General features: G+C 38.3%; 1 protein-coding gene across 3 annotated transcripts in view; it reads right to left on the bottom strand.

Moving 5' to 3' along the window:
* PAQR8 (progestin and adipoQ receptor family member 8) overlaps nt 1–23037 on the bottom strand; it is a 42333-nt gene that overhangs the window by 9252 nt on the left and 10044 nt on the right. For all 3 annotated transcript variants that reach the window (XM_081295654.1, XM_081295653.1, XM_081295655.1), the window contains one exon: nt 4028–4175. The gene's annotated coding sequence lies outside the window, so the exon portion shown is untranslated. The remainder of the gene's footprint in view (nt 1–4027; nt 4176–23037) is intronic.

Raw genomic sequence — 23037 nt, 5'->3', positions numbered from 1 at the left:
CTTGTGCTGAAATGCTTTTCTGTCATGTACCAAGGACCCCATTTATTCTGAGACAAGGTCCCCCTCTCCAGGAACTCCTCCAGTGACACAAAGTAAAATTATACAGGTCTGTATAGAGCAGAACTGGAGCACATGCAGGCAGCCATGGACAAAATGGACTTGTGATAGATCTGGATAGATGGACAGAACTTAGACAAGGATGAGGCATCCCAAGAAAGGAGCAAAATACAAGCAAAAGAATGCTGTTGCTTCTTGTTGGTCTGTGAGTAAAGGGGTGCTGGGGAGTAATAAGGGAGTGGGGTAAGGGCAGTGGCATTAGTGAAAGCTTAGGTTTGATGAAACCTTTGAAAAGGTTTGAAACAAGCTTTTGGCTTGTTTGAGTGATTATCTCTCCTGAGCTCTGCAGAACTCCCATTGCTAACTAGTTCCTCCTCTCTTGGGTTAAGTGACACTACCTCTCTGCCTTGCCTCTATTCTCTTATTCCACCATCCTGACAGCTGTGTTCCCAAAGATCCATCTTCTTAGTGTCTGTACTATGCCTTTCACTCAAGTACTTTTCCAAGGCCCTTAGCTTCAGTTGGAACCTCTACCAGCTGATTCCCAAATATGCCTCCAGCCAGATCTTTCCTGAGGGTTGGATTCAAATATCTAACCATTCTTGAGGTGTATAACTGAATGTCCACAGGTACTTCAAATTCACCATCAAATATCTCCATCAGTTCAGGACTGATCCTGCCCCTACTTCTAACATCTAGAGCTGCTGATCTTATCTCAGCATTTCTGGAATCCATTTGCTTTTTCCATTTCTACTGTTTTCCCTTAATTCACTCAAAATTAATTTAAGTTGCTGATAACAACCAATTACCATAAATGCCCTTTCTTCCTTGCATAATGGCTTCCCCCCCCACACAACCACACCCTCACTTCATTCTTTCCCTTCATTTTCCAGCCACTTCAGGGTGATAGGATAAAAAAATGGAAATATGATTATAACTTCCTCCTCAAAACTTAATAACTCACCATTTTATGTTTGCAATACAAATACTAAGCCCTTGCCATGCAAACAGGCCTTTCCTCTGTGACCTCTCTATTCCAGTCTCCTCTTCGAGTCCACTTCCCCATGCAATTTCTATGGCCTAAGGCCTGGATCATTACACCGGGAATTCTTCCAAAGTGTTCTCACTCTCTGTCTCCTAAGCACCCAAACCAGTACCCCCTAGACTCGCAACCCCAGCCCATCTTCAACACTCTGCCCAGGATCTAGCTCTGCTGGGAAGCCATTCCTAGACTAGGTTGGATCTATTCCCAGCTCCCATAGGACTAGGCTTTGCCTCCCTCTACTTGCTTTTGTCCTGGAGCCATGATCATTGATATACTCCACTCCTCCATTAGCCATCAGTGTTACCATGTTTAAAATAGCATCTTGCATATAGAAGACACTTCATAATTATTTACTGAATAAAGGTTGAAGAAAAAATAAATTATGGATTGGTAGAAAGTCTGGCTGTTAATATTTGTTCTACTCAGCTGTTGGCTATGCCTAAAACATTCATTTAGTCTGTGTCTTTATCCTCTTTAAAAGGGTAGGTAAGTCAGGTGTGGTGGCACATACCTCTAATCCCAGAGATTTAGGTGACTGAAGCAGGAGAATCACAAGATTGAGGCCAGCCTGGGCAATTTAGTGAGACTCTGTCTCAAAGTAAAATCATTTTTTAAAAGGTGGGGATATAGCTTAATGGCAGATTGTCCCTGGGTTCAATCCCCAGTGCCACACGCGAGCACACACACACATACACACACACACACACACACACACACAAAGTGTCTGGTCGAACATGTCTTTTTTCTTGTCATTCTTTAAACAAAACAGTATAATATTTACATAGCATTTATAATGTAGTAAAGTACACAGGAAGATGTGCATAGATTATGCAAATACTATGTCATTTTATATAAGGGGCCAGAGCATCCTCAGATCCTGGTATCCCTGGACAGTGGGGGCATAGAACCGATCTCCCACAGATACTGAGGGCCAACTATATATATTTTCTGCCTTATAATTGATTTTAATGCAATTTTTGAAAATTAAACAGGAATGTAGGGCTGGGGTTATAGCTCAGTGGTAAAGCACTTTCCTAGCACATGTGAGTCACTAGGTTCAATCCTCAGCACCACATAAAAATAAATAAATAAAATAAGGTATTGTGTCCATCTACAACTAAAAATATTTTTTAAAAAAGAATGTAAAGTTTTGTGCTTCTTCACAATCCTCACAATCCTTCTCCCCAAACTACCTTTGTGTGTGTGTGTGTGTGTGTGTGTGTGTTTGGGATGCTAGGAATTGGTATTCATGCTAAGTATGCATTCTACCACTGAGCCCAAGATTTTAAATTAGGCTCAAAATGGAATTAAAATTAAAATTTCTATTTATTGAGTATGGTATGCCTTGAATTCATTTAATATTTATAAAAAGTTACAAAATCATGCCTTGGACTATGTAGGGGTTCAATCTTAAAGCTTTGCCTTATAACTTAGAAGCCCCTTTCAAAATATTTTTTTAAAGATTTAAAGATAATTTAGGAAAAGCAGATAAAAGTAAGGTAGATGCATTATTCATGGTAATAATTTAATATTTTAGCTAAAAATTGTTCATTTAAATGTTTTTTTAAAAAGAAATCACAGGGCTGGGTTTGTGGCTTAGTGGCATAGTGCTTGCCTAGCATGAGTGAAGCATTAAATTTAATCCTTAGCATTTCAAAAATAAATAATTTTTTAAAAAAGAAAATCACAGTCAAGAATGGTGGGGCAGCCTATAATCTCAGCTACTCAGGAGGCTGAGGCAAGAGGATCACAAGTTCGAGGCCAGCCTTAGCAATTTAGCCAGACCCTGTTGAAATTTTTTAAAAGGCCTTGGAGATGTAGCCTAGTGGCAGAGCACTTGCCTAGTATGTGTGGGGTCCTGGTTTCATACAATCCTCAACACTGGAAGAAGGAAAAAAAAAAACAAGAAAATGTTTTGTTTACCTAGTTTAAACTGAAAACTACCAATAATACATTTCGTTTTCAGTAACATTCAATAAAACAGTGAAATTATATGTTTCTGATGACTGTTGTGACTTCCTCCTCCCTTTTTATTAAAAAGTACATGGAGAAAGGATAGAAGGAATAAAGATCAGTAGAAAGGAGACAAAAGGGAAGGAAGGAGACTGTAGCTGTAAATCTAAAAGCCCCATCATCAGACCTTCTCCCCAGACCTGTTTTTTTCCTCCTGATCTGTCACTCCCAAATTTCTGAGAAATCTACAAATTTTAGTGACTATAAATTCACTCTTCTATGAAAATTGTCTTATTTCCCCCACAGTACTGAGGGTTAAACTCAGGAGTGTTCTGCCACTGTAAAAATACCCCCAACCCTTTTTGGTTTTTATTGGGAGACAGGGTGTGGCTAAGTTGCTGGGGCTGGCCTCAAACTTGTGATACTTCTTTCTGAGCCTCCTGAGTAGCTGTGATTAGAGATATGTGCCACCATGCCTGGTAAAAATTGCCTCATTTTGATTAAAGCTTAAATGTACTGTTAGCCTACACAGTGGATTTTCAAATTAGATAAAGCAAAGGGAGATGTATTTTTAAAATCTACAATATAGGCACATTCCAAATATTACCTAGATAAAAAAGACAATGTCAATCTTGGAAGATTAACCACCAAAAATATCTTGTGGTCCACGATCAAAGAGCTGAGTTCACCAAGCTGGCATTGTTCACACATACCTTCCCATGCCACCCTTCATAAGGTGTTGTTTAAAAGAAGAGCCTAAGACTCAAAAGCACTTCTCACTTTCAAGAGAGCACACACGGGAGCTGAGGTTGTGGCTCAGCGGCAAAGTGCCTGCCTAGCACATGTGAAGCACTGAGTTTGATCCTCAGTACCACATAAATAAATAAAATAAAGGTATTGTGTCCATCTACAACTAAAAAGATATATTTAAAAGTATTTAACAAAAAAGAGCACACACACATGCGTCGTTACCTTTCACTTTTAATAAGGCTCTTCCTCTTTGCTAAAACTTGATGTGTCCTTAACTTCTGCAATGTGTCATGAGTTCCAAGTAGATGTTTCCTCTGCCTCTGGAAAGATCTCCTTGAAGCCCCTTATGGTGACAATATGTTCACATGCCCTGAGGAGATAAGAGAAAAAGAAATTCAGTTTCTTCCACAATATACTCACAACCCATCACTCTCTGATCCCAAAATGCATAGGAATTTTTTTCCACCAGTAAGCCAACAATTTTGCTTTGAACACCAGCTGGGCATACACTAATCCAATTTAGTTCTGACAGATAGTGTCAGATCTCCCAGATAGAAGGCTTAGTCCCACAGGACTTCCCTTGATTCAGATACTAGTCCTAAATCCTGGCCTCTAAAACTTCTGACCAACCAGTTTTGAGTTGGGTTTCCAATGACTATCTCTCACCTCAGGCTCATTTAATTTGCTACAGAGGCTCACAGAACTCACTGAAATACTTATGTTTACTGGTTTATTATAAAGGAAAATTTAATGATATAATTTAAATGATATAAATAAATAGCAAGTTGAAGAAATACACAGGGTGAAGTCTGGAGGGGTCACCATGGAGTTAGTGTGTGCCATCTTCCCAGCACATGGATGAGTTCTTACTTACTCTCCTGTAAGCTGCCACATACTTAGTTGTCCCAAAGCTTGGAACTTTGTCCACTTGGGTTTTTAAGGAAAGCTCATTGCCTAGGTATAAAGCATGGGACAACTATGTAGAAATGTAATTGGTCAAAAAGATAGGACCTGTGCTAATAGGCTGAGTAGGGAAACCCAGCATGGCCTGTCTGTTCAGATTCATCTTGGCCTCTCTGTGTTGCATTCCTTCTCCAGTGTGTGGGAGGTAGGACTCCTTCTGCAATGGCAGTCTTATGATATAATATCAGAGAATTCATTTTATAGAAGAAAAGGCGAGGGAAAATTAGATTCTATTTTTAATTTCTATGACCTGCCTTGGGGAAGAGAAATTCTGATTTCAATGGCCTGCCTTGGAGAGGGAAAGGAACAGGTGAAAGCAGGTTAGAGAGAAAGCCTTTGGTTTTGGGGAAACCTGTTTCTGAAGCTGAAAGTGCCTACCCCCCCCCACCCACATACACATTATAACAAAGCTGCTTCAGGAACCAAAGCCAAAAGGCAAAAATCTTCAAATTTATTGTTGTAGTCATTTAGGAAATAAAGACAATGGAGGTATAAGCCAGGAACTATGGACAAAAACCAAAATAGACGTTTTTATAATATCACATGCTCGTAAATAACCATTTAAGTTTCAGAGAGAAACTGTATAGATGAGCAGAATAGCACCTGGGTGTCTTCCAATCAGCTGTGGGACAGACATAACCAGATACAACAGGTGTGCCCACTGCCCTCATTGCTCCTCACCCTACTCCACTGCTGGGCTCCCTCTCAGTGAGGGCTCCAGGGTGGCATAGTCAATGTCCACATTTGAAGGTTTATCATCTCTCACAGGAACCTCTGTAGAATATAGGACTTTCTGGTTCCTACCTGCTTATATCAACAGTCCCTGAATTGGGTTGCACTCTGCCACTGTGTTTTTTGTTCTAGTTATTCTACCATCGTCTTAGGCCTTGTTTCTGTACATGCCTGGAACGCCCACTCCTGATGACTGCTGACCAACTCCTTTTCATTCTTCTTTTCCCAGCTCAAACAGCCCCTATAAAGCCTTCCCCTTAGGTGTTTCTATGTCTTACTTCCATGGCACTCATAGTTCTCCATTATGTCACTTTCCTTGCCATATACCTACAGTGTCATGGTTTTCGTCATGGCTCTCAACCCACTAAGCTATGAGATTCTTGAGGGCTGGGAATATTTATATTATTTAAGTAGCACACAGAAGAGATTCCAATAAATTGTAATTGAATAATTGAATGAATGAATGAAATGAGAAATTTGAGAATAATAATAGTAAATACTTATATGGTGTTTATCAATTGCCAGATAGTGTTTTAGGTACTTTGTATTACCTCATTTAAGATTCCCAACATATCACCTGGTACCAGTAATATTAGGAATAGAGGACAGAAAGATTAAGAGACTTTCCCAAAGCTACACAGTACAGGCAGATTCAGAATGTAAACCTAAGCAGTTGGCCTAGAGTATGGACTCTTAATCCCTATGCCCTCAAAAGAATGCACTTTTTAAGACAAAACCGCAGCTGGGCAAGGTAGCATACACGTGTAATCCCAGCAGCTCTGGAGGCTGAGGCAAGAGGATTATAAATTCAAAGCCAGCTTCAGTAAAAGCAAGGTGCTAAGCAACTCAGTGAGACCCTGTCTCTGAATAAAATACCAAATAGGCCTGGGGATTGGTTCATGGTTGAGTGCCCCTGAGTTCAGTCTCTGGTACTTCACCACCACCAAAAAAAAAAAAAAAAAAAAAAAAAAAAAGACTAAACCTCAGTAATTTTTGATGATATGCAATGTCAGATATACTGCTTTGCTTTATTAACAAAGATCTTTTGCAGTTTCCCTCATGAAAACAATCCTTACTATCAAAAGCCATTCATGGGCTTTGTGTGTGAGCTATGCGTATTCGAGTACATGAGGGGACTGGACTGACATTGCTGCTCTGACTGGGCTGTGGGATGTATGTGTGCTTTTTGCTCACTCTGCCTGTGATCACCACACAGCACCTGATATAGGTGTGACTTTCCAAGATGTCAGTCAAACTGCTGACCAATACATCACCAGACAAGACTCAACCCTCCGAAACCTGACCCCTTGCCTTGTTTGGGTAGAATATTATATGAATGGCTTCTCCCCAATAAATAGAAGGGTCTCAGGCGAGCTCTCTCTCCTTTGCCTGCCTCTCTTGCCTCCTTTGTGGGAGCTGAGGTGGAGGAGCTGTCACTGAACCCCCTAAAAGATAGTTTCTGCCTCTGTATGGTTATTTAGTAGCCAGCCCAATTCACCTGGAGTGACCCTGACTGATTCAGTTATGTGTGGTAGCATGTTATTGCAAAGCATCTCAGTTCTTTGCCACTGAGTTTCTTTGAAAATCAGATTTCAGTACTCTCCAAAAGAAGAAAATGTGACTTTCACAAGATCTGAGTAGAATCTACCAGTCAATCCAAGTCAGTCCATGACCCAGATAAATGTGATCAGAAACCTGCTGGGGTTCTTTCATCTTAACATGCAGTTCGCTGGAGCTGCCTTTGCAAAACTGTAGCAGTGAGATGTTCCAATCATAAGCCTAAAGATGGAGGTCACATTGGACATCTAATGGAAAGCACACTGAAATTGAGAATAATCACTGAATTTTGTTGTACATATTGCATGCTATCTAAAAGCCTCTCCCAGATTAACAAAGTAGAGAATTAAATGAAAATTCCATACTTGGGAAACTGGCATGGTTTGGTACAGAAGACATTTTAACTGAAGGCCACATAGAAATGCTCCAATGCAATGTGTTCCCGACTTGTTATTAGGATCCTATATGAAACTATCACAGACTTGGAATAGCTGATCCCCTGGAATGAGCATGTGATGAGAAATCAGAAATTCTAACTAAATTCACTAACTATGAGACTTGAGGCAATTCATTGAACTTCTCTAAACCTCAGTATCCTTGTCCATAAACAGAGCCTGTACAAGCTCTAATACTGTAAAAGTTTATAATTTTCCTGGGCTATGTTTTGCTTTGTACTGAACATCAAACAGTGTGCTCAAATCATTAACAAACAGATTCTGTGACATCACCTCATGTCACTGTGTGCAGGACTCACACAGATGGCAAGAAGGTGGCCTGCTGGTTTTTGGCTAGAGAACAAAAGAACAGCAATTCCCATTAAAGAGGGAAGGAGAAATGCTTCCAGAATCCCCAGAAGGCCAGCTTCACACATCACTGCATAACCATAAATGGCTGAGAAGGAACAGCAGTCAAAATGACAACATGGTGCCCATTTATAAGGAATGGAACCATGCTTTGAGAGCAGCCTTTAAGACAGAGGTAGAGTTGGAAACAACTCTCAGACGCCTCCAGGATCTCCACAGTCATCCATCAAATGAGAGACTGCTAGGCCCACACTGACTGATCTTTTTAGCCACATCTGCCAAGAATCATATCACTGTTTATAAAGTCATATTTTACAGAGTACCACTACCAGCTGAATCCTATTATTAGCAGACATAATTTAACATGGTTTAGAATTCACCAAAGGTCAATGCATACTTCCTCTTATACTTAAGAAAACTTAATACAGTACCTTGACATTCTAAAAGGAAGATTTGGTAGAATAAATAATGGTGAATCTATACAACAGAATACTATGTGCTTATTAAAATAATTATATAGTCTGTTTACACTTATAGTGTGATGCACATGATACATGTGTGTTTGGCTTATTTTCACTATATTCTCCCCTATATTTAGAATATTGACTGGCACATTATACATGATCAAAAAATTGTTAAATAAATGAAGGAAAGATATTGTTATAAGGAAAAAGCAAATTAAAAGTATGTTTCCTATTTTTATAAACGTACAAATATGGCATAGAAAAATTATAGATGCACATATAATCAAAACAATACTGCTGTTACTAAGTGGTGGGATCATCAGGAATTTTATTTTTCTTCTGAAATGAATATGATCATTATATAATTTTTAACAATAGATGTTTACTTTTGTAATTGGAAAAATAAGGCTATTTTTATTCTGCCAATAGGAATATTTGACATAAATATACAAAAATTGGTGAAATAGATATCATCAATATACTTCTATTCCTCAAAAAACACACCAGCATTATAAAGGGATATATACATATTTGCATTTTAATCTGTGGATTTTGAACTTGACTAGTTTGCATTCCATACTAATAAAATTGTTAGATATGACCTGATTATATTTGCTATTATGTAAGCAAATGATCATGGGAGGTTTAAGTGGGAAAAATATACCACCTCTCTTAATGCAGCCATCATGTTCTCTTAGATTGGGAAAGCTTGTATGCACAATATTGTCAAAAGATATCACACAAACCCAAATGGCCCTAGCAGCAAGTCAATCCATAACCATGTGGTTCATGGGAAGACTGAATCAGCCTCTAAAAAAGGCGAGGTATGCTGTGTACTACATATATTCAAGATATTCTTCTATCTCTCTCTACAATATTCATAAGAGGAGAAAGAAAAGATAACCTTAATTTCCTGCTGTGCCCCTGGGGGAAGATGAGCACAGCATAATTCCTCTGAGTGCCTTTTTCTCTTTCTCCAACTGGAATCCTCTAACTAGAATTCCTGACTATTCTCTACTGTCACTTCCTTCATCTCCCATATCTCAGCTAATCTCACTTGAGCTAGTACCATTTCTAAATGCATCCTTACAGACAGCATGTACCTCCGCAATGGAACAAAAAATATTTGTGTTTAATCCATCAGATGGGAGAATTCAGAGGAAGTAGAAACAAATTAGAAGAATACATTGAGCTATCTAAGGCCAATCAATAGGTCAACTGGGCAAAAATAATTTTTCTTCCAAGACTTCTTGCTTGGGCAAAGGTAAACTACTGCCTGAAACTCTTCCTAATTAAAGTCTAGAGACAGGAGTCTCTATGGACTTTACAAATGAGTGTTACTATCGTTTTCACTAGGTGTGGTTTGGCTTCAAGCCTCTCAGCTTGATCTAGTTCTATCAGGAAGCTTCCACTGATATGCAAATCTGCTAGGATCTGAGTTCAACCCAGGTGAACCCTGAAGGGAGGATATTTCCAAGACTGATTTCCACTGGCTGGGAATCAATCTTGGAAATGTCTTTTCCATAGCAGAAGAATTGGATAACAAATGAAGCTGGAGACTGGAGCACCACATAAAGATTGCTGTGTTCTCTAGCACCATTAAAGTTAATGTTAACCCTTCAGCAGCTGATACAGTACACTCCCTTGATGGTCCCCAGATGTGACCATTTTATTTGCTACAAATTCAAGCATGTCACTTCATTCTCAGTGTCTATATATCCCCGAGATATCTAATTCATCCCCAAATCACCAAGAAACCTACTTCATAGCAATTTTGATTTCTCCCTCTCCCCCCGCATTACCCACCTATTCCACATGCTTTGGTAGGTAGAATCCTAATGCACACATTATCTCATTACTCTGTGTATAAAGAACCTTGCTTCTTCTATTCATTTGCAAGCTCCTTGAGACAATGATACTAACTTACTCATCCTTTCTTATCAGCAAACTCTCAGAGTAAAAGTGTCCCAGAATTCCTCAACTGATAATACTTATTCAAAAACAAAGTGAAATAAGATTATCCTTTGCTTGATTCTCAAGATAAAAACCAATAGAATCTTAAATAATAAAAATGTGGGGGTATTTATCAAAAGGAAACCCCATTTGAATTTGACATTGTTTTTCTCTGTGGCTCATCTTCTTGGTAGGTAGCCATAACAATACTTAAATTGCTAACTAGATATCTAATCACTAGCTTGTTTGGGGGTTTGTCACCTCCAACCATTAGTACTTTTATGCTCAAGAATGCCTATGCAAAGATTCAAGAAATGGAGAAGCCTGGCAGCAAAAAATAACGTAAAGTAACATGGAGCAGAGTTAAGAGACCTAATTTCCTATTCTTATTGCATAGAAAAAGGCAGAACAGACTGTCCTGGTTTCCTGAACAAGCCACTCACTTGATATCACCATGCTACTATACCCACTGTGCCTGGCAATACCTGCTTCTCTCAATTTGGCCTAAATAGAATCTCTCCTCTGAAGTTCAGCAACAGTCTCAAGCACAATTAATAACATCCTGTTAAACCCTGTCTTAGTCCACTCAGAATGCTGTAACAAAATACCAAAGACTAGATGGCTTATAAACAACAGAAATTTATTTCTCAGAGTTCTGGAGGTTGAGAAGTCTAAGATCAAGGCACTGGCAGATTCTGTCTGGTGAGGACTTCCTTTTGGTCCTACATGGCTGTTTTCCATCCTCAGTGGCAAAAGGGATAAGGGAGCTCCCCAGAGTCTCCTTTACAAGGGAAGTAATCCCATTCACTGAGGGTCCTAATGACCTCCCAAAGGTCCCGCCTCCTAACACCCTCACATGGGAGTTAGGATTTCAATCTATGAATTTGGGGGAGGAGAACATAAACATTCACAACCATTCTATGGTTGCCCTCTTAGCATTATGCTGTTATTGACTATAGACATTACATTAAATTCACTGAGTGGCATAAGAAAGTCCCTGAGTTGTACAAGAAAATTATTCAAATATTTTTTAAAATGTGTTTGTGGTCAGGCAAACAAATCCCAGCTATTGAGAAAGCAGAGGCAGGAGAATTGCAAATTCAAAGCCAGCTTGGGTAACTTAGGGAGAACCTGTCTCAAAATAAAAATTTTAAAAAGGGTTTGGGATGTAGCTAAGTGGTAGAGAACTTACCTAACATATGCAAGGCTCTGAGGTCAATTCCCCAGTTAAAAAACAACAAACAAACAAACAAACAAAAAACTAGTTTGTGTTACCTGATTGGGAAAATGAGACATGACCTATTCAAAGCCTTAAATCAAATCAGCAATAATGTGTGGGGGCCTTAACCCACTCCTGTTGACTCCTCTGTACCAACAGTCCAGTTGGCTAAGTCTCGGTAAAAGAAAGTCCATCAACCACCAATGAAAAGGAAGAACTACATGGAAAGAGGCAGTGCACCAAGAGCACCAGCCAGAGTCTCCTTTACCAGGATATCCTATGCAGGTTCTCCTATAGGTACTCCTGAAGGCTGCATTCCATTTCCCAGGATGTCCTTTTCCACAATTTGAAGCAGTGATTCATAAATCAGTAGTTAGTTGATCTGGTTAAAATTATCATCAGTTATTGCACAGAGGAGTTTCATTTAAAAAGTCGATTTATGCAGTTCAGATCAATAACTGAGAACTATTACACAACTACAGCTTTCCATCTCCATTATATCATAACCATCCACCTGCCTGCTCATATTTTCTACAAAGGTAGTGATCACTTATAACCCAGAATTACTTTTAACTCCAAGATCTCCAGTTTGAAATTCTTGTTCCCTGATTGCAGCACTCCTGATTTCCACCTGTATATTTCCTCATACCTGCTGGATACTCTCTTTGGGTTCTTCATTGCCTCTAGTCCTCTAGCCCTTCTTCTTTCCTAGTCCACTCACCTCACTCAGCCCCAGTGACATCCCGTCACAAACCTGACCCCTGCCAGCTATTTCATTTCTGCCCTAGCCAGCGCTTCTCGCCCTTTATCCCCTATCCATTTGCTGGGTCCACTTGCCTAGCCCCACCTTGATTACACCTAATCTCATTGTTTTCCTCAGGAGGTACAATGTAGTGCTATGGGAAGTCATAACATATTATAGGACCATTATGATTTCATGCCTTTGAACCTCAACTGAGACTTCAGTATAGCCATCTGGATGTCCCCATCAGCACCTTACACATTGCATTTTAAAACCAAACTTCTACAATACTTCTTTTCGTTACTGGTAGGACCAATCTCCTAGTCACCAAGCCTTGAAATCCCTCCTCCTTCCCTTAACCCAGTTATTAAATCTCTTCTTTATTTTTAAACCCAGCATTTCTCAAACGTGTTCTTTCTTTTCACTTCCCCTACAGACTTGGAACTGGTCCAGTTACACTCATGGTGATAACCTCCTAGCTGATCTTGAATCTTCCAACCTTCAGCCCTAGTTCTATCAAATGTGATTTGGCTAAGTTCAGCTCAGAAAATAACATGCCTTAAAGCCACTGGCAGTCCTCTCCCCTCTGCCAACTAAAGCTCCTATTCCTGAGCGTGGCATTCAAAGCCCCCCACGAACTGTTCCTAATCTGTATCTGCAGGCATCACCCTGCTTGATTTCATGCAAGACAAAGAGAAAGTGAATAGAACAGAACATGTCAGGGTACATACACCCGACATGGTAAGAAAATTCCTGTTCCTAAAACAATATTTTTTTAACAAGCGTCTTGTTAAAGTTTAAAAACCACTGATGTACACCATTTTCCTTCCTAAACATGCACTATGACTTTCTCCTTCATTTAAAATTTATGAAATATTTCAAATGTATGGAAGAATGTAAAGGATAATACAACAATTTGTCATATCTTAAAATGTCATATTTACTTCATATTTTAAAATATATATGTAAATGTACATACAAGTGCATATGTATCTATCTTCCTATCTATCTCTATGTCTATAAAACAGATACAACTGAAACCTAGCATTCCTTCTCTTCCTCCTTAGAAGCAGTCACTATACACTGATTTGTGTAGTTCTCATTACCACTGTTTTCATATGAAATTAGAAGATTATATGTCTACATATAATGATGTAATAATATTATATATCCATGAACAACATTTTAACCTTTGGATAATTTAACCTTTGAGTATTTTAACTTTTATATAAGCTTTGTACCCAACAATCTGTAACCTTCTTTCTTTCACTTACTATATGTTTTGTTTTGTTTTTTTCCAGATGAATTGCTAGATGATTCTCTATTTGATTTACTTTCTCTGCTAAATATCTTCCATTGTGTGAATGTTCCACAAGGTTTTTGTCCATCCTCTTGTGACTAGATATGGAGATTGCTTCTAGTTATTTACTATGACAAAGCTGCAGTATCATAGTAAATAACTTCTAGCTGCATGCTAGAAAAGGATTCCTGTTTAGGTCTTTGCCCAGGTTGTTCTCTTTAACTGGAATGATTTCCTCCCTATTTCTGCCTCAGAAAATGTTATCCATCTCTGAAGTCACTTCTAATATGCTGGTTCTTCCAAGTTTTCTAGTTCACCAAGCTAAAGCAATACCTTCCTCCTTCCATTCTCCCACAACCTTCAGTTTGTATCAATTAGATTATGCTGTCATATACAAACTTGTCCTGTAGTTGTGTGGGTCCATAGCAGGCCATAAACTTCTTATGGACAAGTACTATGCTGCATGATATTAAATTCCCTCTCCTCCCCACTTAGAGCCTGGTACAGATGTTTGCCTAGAATAGATTCTCAATGAATGTGTATTGAATCCACTGAACTTTCCTTCTTTTGTTACTAAGTACTGCTACCACTTTCATGTATACCTAGTAGCTACTACACTCCCATATTATATCATTTCGGCACGAAGATAAAGAAATGCTTGTCTCTCTATCATCAACACTGTATTTTGGGAGAAACTAGAGGTACAGGGATTTCCCTGAGCTCATCTGGGGCTAAATGACTATAGGCAGCTCCCTATGCATAAAGATCAAGGAAAATATTCTTCTTCTGTTATTGTTATCTTAGTACTTAAGATACTGTATTTATGCCAATAATTTTATAAGCATTTTGTTCAGAGCTGGGGATATACCGCAGTGGTAAAGTGTATGCTTAGCATACACAAAGCTCCAGGTTCAATTCCAGCACCAACAAAAGGGAAAAAAAAAGAATTTCATATAGAACTAAAAGAAATCAAACATTGGGCAAATACATTACCAAAAACTGGAATGAGAGGCAATTTTTGAGACTGGTGCTGTTTTTTCAGTAAACCAATGATTATTGCCATAGTAAAGGAAAAAAAATTATATAGAGCACCAGTTTCTATTTCTCCCACCTAGTCTCTGTGACCTTAGTAATTATTTTACTACTTTAGCCTGGAAAGAGTTGCAAACAACCATGTGTCTTGTGAATGGCAGCTGGTGTGACTTCAGATCCTTGATCAGGGAATAGAATGATAAGATGAAGGTGCATGTCCATCCATAGATGTCAGTTCTCTTCAAGTTCAATAAGAGGAGGGGGAGGGGAGACTTATTCCTAATTCCAAAGTAGAGATTTATGTTCACTCTTCTTTTTACCCCACTGAAAAAGTGGGGTTAAAAATTACATTTAGAAAAATCAGCTCAATCATTCAGTGCTACAAGCCTCTTTCAATTTTTTCAGGAGTACAAAGTATTAGCTTAAATGATGGCAACTTGATACCTGTTTATACCAGCCACATAAATTCATAATACAACAGGTCCAGGTCACAGGATTTTTATAAGTGGCTCACAATTCCATGCCATATGATCTACCAGATAGAGAGCAACTGAAATAAGTATACATTTGAGCTACCCTCCCTAGTTGAGTTGACAGAAAGTTCAGCTGACGCTTTGAAAATCCTACTCTTATAAAGAAGTTTAAAATTCATATTGGAAATAAATGTTTTCTCAGATCCCAAGGAACCAAGACTTCTCAGGCTAAAGAACAACATGAAAATTTAGGAATAACTTAAAAATCAAATTCCTGCTTTTTGCTTCTAGGTTATAGTTTGTTTTTAGAAAGTGCCACATAAATGGAAAACCATGTATCCTTACAGTAACACAACCTCAAGTCTCAGATGACATCTGATTATAATCTGTGCAAATGCCTGCTACCAGAGTACCTGGCTTGTTTTTCCAGTCAAGTTGAAATACCTATGTCCAGAGTTTCTACATCAGCTGCCTGATACAGATAGACACCACTGGATCCAGGACATTGCTACCCACAATGGTCCCTGGAATATTTAGACACAGACTATAACAGCAAGTGAAGAAACAAGCAGTTCCTTGCAGTCCTTGCTCAAATCTCACCTTTTCAAAGCAGCTTCCCAACCACCCTCTTGACTTAATGCTGCATTTGTACTCTCCCTGGCCCCTACCCTGCTCTACTTGGTTTTACGTGGTACTTATCGCTTTGTGACAATATATTATTTTCTTTCTCACACTTTTATTTTGTTGAAATATACATAACATGAAATTTACCATTGTAATCATTCTAAGTGTACAATTCAGTAGTGTCAGGTACATTCATGTTGTTAAGCAACCAACAGTATCCCTATCCTGCAAAACAGAAACTCTATCCACATTAAACAATGACTCCTTCTTCCCCCAGCCCCAGCCCCAGCCCCAGGCAAGTACCATTCTACTTTTCATCTCTATGAACTGAAATACTCTGAGGACTTCTAGTCTAGGGTGATGTTTCATTCCCCATCCCAATTCATGCATGTTGTAGCATAATTCAGAATTTGTATCTTTTTAAAAATTTTACTTAAATGATACATTTTAATTATACAGAATAGTGGGTTTCATTGTGGCATATGTACATACATATGGCATAATTTGACCAATTTCGCTCCCCAGAACCGTCCTTGCCCACTCCTCCTCCTTCTCCATGACTCCCTTCCTCGGCCCTTATGATCCCCTTCTATTTTCATGACACCCTTTTCCCCTTTGTTCTTTCTAGCTTTCACATATCAGAGAAAATATATCTTTCTGAGTCTGGTTTATTCTACTTAAAATAATGCTATTAAGTACCATTCATTTTCCTGAAAATGACATAATTCCTTTTTTAAAAAAAATATGTTTCTACTTGTAGTTGGACACAATACTTTATTTTTATTTGTTTTTATTTTTGTGTGGTGCTGAGGATCAAACCAAGCACCTTGCATGTGCTAAGCGAGAACTCTACCACTGAGCCACGACTTCAGCCCTGACAGAATTCCTTTTTTTAAAAAAAATTCCATTCCTTACAGTTGATGAATACCCAGATGGTTTCATAATTTGGCTATTGTGAATTGTGCCACTATAAACATGAGATTGTATGTTAACTTTATCTTTCTAATATATTTTTAGTTGTTGATAGACCTTTAATTAATTAATTAATTAATTAGTTTATTTATTCATTATTTATTTATATGTGGTGCTGAGAATCGAACCCAGTGCCTCACACGTGCTAGGCAAGAGGTCTACCAAAGATTAGTACAGCTGGATCATAAGATAGTTCCGTTTGCAGTTTTGGGAGAAACTTCCCCACTGATTTCCAAAGTAACTGTACATTCCCACTAACAGAGTATAAGTTTTCCTTCTCCTTGTACCCTTTCCAGCACTTATTGTTATGTGTATCTTTGATGAGTTCCATTCTTAGTGGGGTAAAATAGAATCTCAGTAGTAGTTTTGGATTGCATTTCCCTGATGGCTAAAGATACTGAACTTTCTTTCATATAATTGTTGGTCAAGAACACCTCTCCTTTTGAAAATGTCTGTTTATTTCATTGGCTCATTATTAAATGAGTTATTAATTTTTTTAGTATTGAGTTCTTGTGCTCTTTATATAGGAAATTTCTATCTTTTTAAAGACCCAATAAAATTCCATTTTATGCATATACCACATTTTGTTATTTATTCATTTGTCAATGGACAATTGGATTACACCTTTTGGCTATTGTGCTTAATGCTGCTATGAACATGGGTGTATAAATATCTCTCCAAGGGTCTGCCTTCAGTTCTCTGCATGCATACATACTCAGAAGCAGGACTACTGGATCATATGGTAATTCCATTTTTAATTTTTTGAGGAAATGCTATATTGTTTTGTATAGCAGCTACAATCTTTTTTATTCCACCAATAATGTATAAATATTCCAATTTACCCACATCCTTATGCTTATCTCTTATTTTCTATTCTTTTTTAAATAGTAGCCATTGTAATGGTTATGGGGTTAAATTCATTATTTTTATTTAGTATGTTGTCAGTCATTATGTTGTCTGTTCTTCCTAGCCTCACTACTGGTCCAGAATATAGGTCCCATTAACACAGGCATCTTTGTTTTGTTCACTGTGTATCTCCTGCACTTAGAACAATGCTTAGTATACAGCAAGTGCTTAGTATAGACTTCTTGTAAGAATGAGTGAATGGGTAAAAGAAAACCCCATGAAAGTATACCATCCTTTCCTTTCCTGGTTTCTACGGCTTTGATCCTAGGATGTTTACATTTATGTTCCTATGTTACCCTCACACAAGAAATTTAGAATATTTAGAAAGCAATTATCCCTTTAACAAATATTTTCTGAGAGTCTACGACATGCAGTTATTGTATTCATTACTATCAGGTGGAAATCCTGAAACACATGGAATCTAGTGTTTTTGCAGAGCTCAAGAAATTTATAGGAAAATCAAAGAGAAAATATGAAATACATAGAAAACTTAGTAATAGAATGGGGCATATTCAATATCCACTTGATATCCCCCCTCAGCTATAACAACGATATCTTAAAATGAACATTTCCCAAAGAGAATCAAGCTTGCCTTACTAACCCTACTTCTGTCCTATGTTCCTTGCTCATGAATAAACTGCTACATCCAGGTATTCAAGCTAGAAACCAGAGATTTATTTTTCCTTCTGCTCCAACTGGTACTCCCTTTTGCCCAACTGTTGATAATGATTACTTCTATGACTTGATTCACATATATTGAGCACTTACTCTATAAAAAGTTCTAAGTTCATTGCCTATGTTAACTTATTTATTCCTTGCAAGTAGATGAAATAGGATTTACCATTTTCAGCTATGATACAGATGAGGAAATAGGTTAAGTACATTGCCCAAGGTCACTCAGATAGAAGAGGATAGACCTAAGAATCTGTACCCAGGTAGTCTGGCTCCAGAGCCTATGCCCTAAACTTTTGTGCTATTTGGGAAATACTTTCTGTTTCAAACTGGTTTATTGGAAACCACTCTAAGATATCTGAGTCCACTTTCCAAAATGAGTAAGTGCATACAATTTTGATAATATAGAACCATCCAGATCCTTCATCTCCATTATGCAACTTGGCTAATGGAGATATCAATAGTCAAGAAGATTGGGTAGGTCTAGGATCTTACTGGGAACTTGCTCTTAAAAGTTCTATCAGCAATTGATTTTCCTGCTTTGATGTTTTTTCTTTGAAACAGAATATGTCAGTAAAAGTTAATTGAAAACTGTTTAATTAAAGCTATAGTGTAGCAAATATAGTCATTGATATCAACAAGGCACATACATTATAAACACCATTAAAAATGGACAGCTTGGGGCTGGGGATGTGGCTCAAGCGGTAGCGCGCTCGCCTGGCGTGCGTGCGGCCCGGGTTCGATCCTCCAGCACCACATACCAACAAAGATGTTGTGTCCGCCGAGAACTAAAAAATAAATATTAAAAATTCTATCTCTCTCTCTCTCTCTCCTCTCTCACTCTCTCTTAAAAAAAAATGGACAGCTTTTTCTCCTTGGAAGTTGTATTGATCTTAGAGGCAAAGTGGGATGGAAGGCACAGGTCCCAAGTCCTATTCTTGTGAAATTAAATGAAGCACAACTTAAAAATAAACCACAATCCTTCTGGCACCAGCAGTGCCATCTGTAAAATGAAAAAAAAATAATAAAGGCTCACAAATTGGGATTTCTGAATTAAAATTGAAAAAGATGAATGTAACTGCAAGTATTAGGATGATTACAGGTACAGCAAGAGTCACTTTTGAGTTTTAACTCATTAAGTGCCATCATTCCAGATGTGGATACATACAAAAACTTACATTGAGCAACAAATATACAACTTATGGTAATTGTTGAAATAATTATTATATTCTTAGAATTATGGGTTTTTTTTGAGGAAAGTAATAGGTGAATGAATGGAGTGCTTGAAAATATATATAAAGGGCACCTAAACTCTAGATTATGATTTCCAACCTATTTTAATGCACCTGAGTCAATTTCATTGGAATATTTGCAGAATTGAAAACTAGGGACTTAATGGATTAAGTTTATTAAGTGTTTTATAGACAATATTATATCATTTTGCTATCACCTTAACATACAAATATGATACATTTTGCCAGATGTGGTGGTATATGCCTGTAATCTTAATTTCCCAGCTACTCAAGTGACTGAGCTTGAAGCCAGTATGGGCAATTTAGTGAGACCCTGTCTCAAAATTAAAAAGGGTTTGGGATATAACTCAGTGGTACAGTGCTTTCCTAGCATGAGTGAGGCCCTGAGTTCCATCCCTAGTACACCCTCACCACCACAGATATATTTTTAAAGCCAAAAGGGGACATTTTAAAGCCTCCAACGTGACTTTAGCAAACAAAGGATACAGTGCTAGCAAGAAGCTATTTGGGCAAATGCACAGATCATTGGAGCTAGGAAGAGACAAGCACTCTGTGTTACCAGAAAATTCAAGGTCAGCATTTGCAGTTTCATTTCCATCACCACAGCACTCTCTTTGACAAAGAATCGTCATATCTACTGAAAAGTTGCATTCACCAACCAACTCGCTCTTTTAGCCTCACCCACCACTCGTCTCTCCAGGGAATTCAGTTACTTCAACATTCCTCTTTTTATGTGACATCCGAAAAGATGCAAAAAGTAATAATAGTAAGCAAGAAGTGATTTCTTCTAAAGTATGAGTTTTAGATAAAAATTAATACGTAAAAGTATATCTTTACTGGGGAGTGGGGGAGTCTAAATCTCACCTGATTTTTAAAAACTACCCTTAAAATACTTGGTCAGCATAATGCATTGTCAGATCTATATGGGGTTTTCACTCCTCCCTTCCCTAACCCCCAATATAGAGTTGAGACTTCTAAAATGGACAAACAGCTGTGTCCATTCTTGCTGTCAAATCAGACCGTTCAAAAACAGTGCCTGGGTTTGATTTTTCCTTTAAAAGAATGTGCTGTTAGTCAAACAACAAAAGAAAAACACTGGTGCACACATGGCCTGATCTTAACCAGGCAGATGACAGTGTGGCATCCTCTGTCAATCTTTCTGGAGACAGGCAGGCCTGGAACAGACTGTGCAGCTTCTGCCTGCACAGTTTATCAACTGGAAATTATTTCTGGTGACTATGGTTTCCCCTAAGCCATTCTTACTACCCAATACATTAAGTATAACATAGTCATGAACATTAAAAACATCTTCTGTCAAGGAAGTTCTGTTATTCCTAATACCTTCAGATTTCTTCAAAAATCAAGAGAATTATGTGAATTGAGAATGAGTTAGTTAAAACTAGGGCTATGGTTCTTACTTTCTCCTCTGATTAAACTACAATGAATCTAAATTCAGCTCAATACAATACCTAATACCAGATTAGGAACTCATTAGGGACAGGCTCTGGTTTTGATTTCCTTTTATTTCCTTTGACCACTGCATTAAATATTCCTTTTCTCCCAAAATAAGAATGACTTTATTACTTACTGGCTTACCAGCCAACATACAAACTCAATGTAGGGCCTACTATGAGGCAAAAGGGAGAGTTTGACCTCCAAATCCTCTAGTAACCATCAGTGTTTAAAACATTTTCTCTTGTCATCTGCTTCCCAGAAATAGTTTGGTATCTTTGAGTGATAACATTTCCCTTTCCTTTGATCTGATTCATAGTCAAGAAGAGAACCATTTAGAGACCTACTGTGATCACAGGCAAAAAGGCTCACAGAATTTCATTATGGAAAGAGCTATCCAGACCCCTTATTTAGGAAATGGCAAATATATTTCATCATTCATGCCAACCCCTATTGCTCAATGATAAGCCTGGAATAATGTATTGAGGGGCATTCTGGCCTGGACAGGGGCTCAGATGGAATGTCTAACACAGGCTCCTTAAGGGAGGCCAGGCTCAAGAGAGAGCTGTGGCACTGAGCCATAACTTGCCATCCCTGAGTAAATACTATAGAGAGCCAAATGGCTTGTGTTCTACTGTTTTTCCCACTAGACTTTTTTTTTTTTTAAAGTAGAAGTATCAATAATGAAAACCTAAAAATACTTGCAGCAGGAAATGTTAAGGAAAATACATGGTCCCTGAAAAGAACACCATCTGAGAGGTCTGTGTTGGCATATTCCCATGAAGGGACAAAGGTGGAATTTCTGGGTTCTTCCTCAACCGTGATAAGTACTACACCTTAGTGCTCCACAGGTAAAAGAATGAAGAAAGAGACAGGTAGTTCTCCAGAAGTTACATGGCTTCTGTGATGGGACTGGTCTGGAAAGAGGGAAGGAAAGGAAACCGAGGCTTAAGAATCAGGCAAATTTCAGTGGTTCCAATGAGACAGAAAAGCATTAAGCAGAAAAGTCAATATGATATTTGTTTTGAAAAGAAAAAAAATGGAAAAATCAGTTTCTTGAACTGGAACTAGCAAAACTCTTTTGACCAATTAATAAATAGTATTTACTTGCTTTCTGCTCTGTTCTTAACATTTGATGGCTGAAGTGGATGGATGTAAGACAAAAGACATGCCTACTTTCACAGATTATCTAATTTCTCTTTCACTCTTCTCTTTATAGCAAGCTTGGGTGCCAGGGGCTAGGTCAGATCTCCGGGGAGGCAGAATTAAGCTCCCAATGTATTCTTGGTGTTGTCAACCAACTGGCTCCCAGGTGAGAAGAACATTTTTGGCAGCAAAAGCAGTACACAGCAGATGAGAGACCTTAAGAAAAGGCAAGGGACAAGAGGCAGGCACGTGGTTCTGGAGACAAACACAATTAGCTGTGCTAGAAACAAACTGAAAAGACTCAGTGGGGAGATTTTGATTCCTTCTGCTAAGAGAGCAAACCAAAGAAAAATTCATTTCAAAAAAAGCTTTCTAGCTCCCTAGTAGCTGTCACCCAATGACAGTCACATTTTCTGCTGAGTCCTTTTTCACTGTGGATTATTTCTCCAACATTCTTCAAACAATGTAAAAATAATGGTTTGACTGCTTTGTCAGTTTTCCTGCCTAAATAGAATCCATTATTCTTTCAAGCTAGTCTTTTTATTCCTGGAGATGACCACTCAGGCTTTTCATAGTCATTCGGTGCCTTTGTACCTAAGACCCATTTTGCAGCAATGCTGGGGTGGCTGAATTCATGGAAATTAATAGTCATGTCTCTGGGAGTTTGCTTATAGTCCCAGGATCCAGTTCTATAGTTTGAGGATTAGCTACAGCAGAAGGGATCCAGTGACAACCATAGGGCACAGGACAGGCTCTGGAGTTAGGCAGTTTGGGTGTGCATGTTGTCTCTGCCTCTTACAAGTCGGGTGACCTGGGTAAGTCACTTAACCTCTTTGTGTCTCATGGTCCTCATCTGTAAAACAGAGATGAAAATGGTACCTCACCAATAGGATTGTTTTGAAGTGTAATAAATTATAATAAGAGCCCTTATCTTTTAGAATCACATTCTCAAATATTCACAAATACTAT

This window comes from Spermophilus citellus (assembly GCF_964194105.1).
Source record: "Spermophilus citellus genome assembly, chromosome: 5".
Lineage (NCBI taxonomy): Eukaryota > Metazoa > Chordata > Mammalia > Rodentia > Sciuridae > Spermophilus > Spermophilus citellus.
The sequence above is the reverse complement of the archived record's forward strand: the minus strand, read 5'-3'. Positions and strand labels throughout refer to the sequence as shown.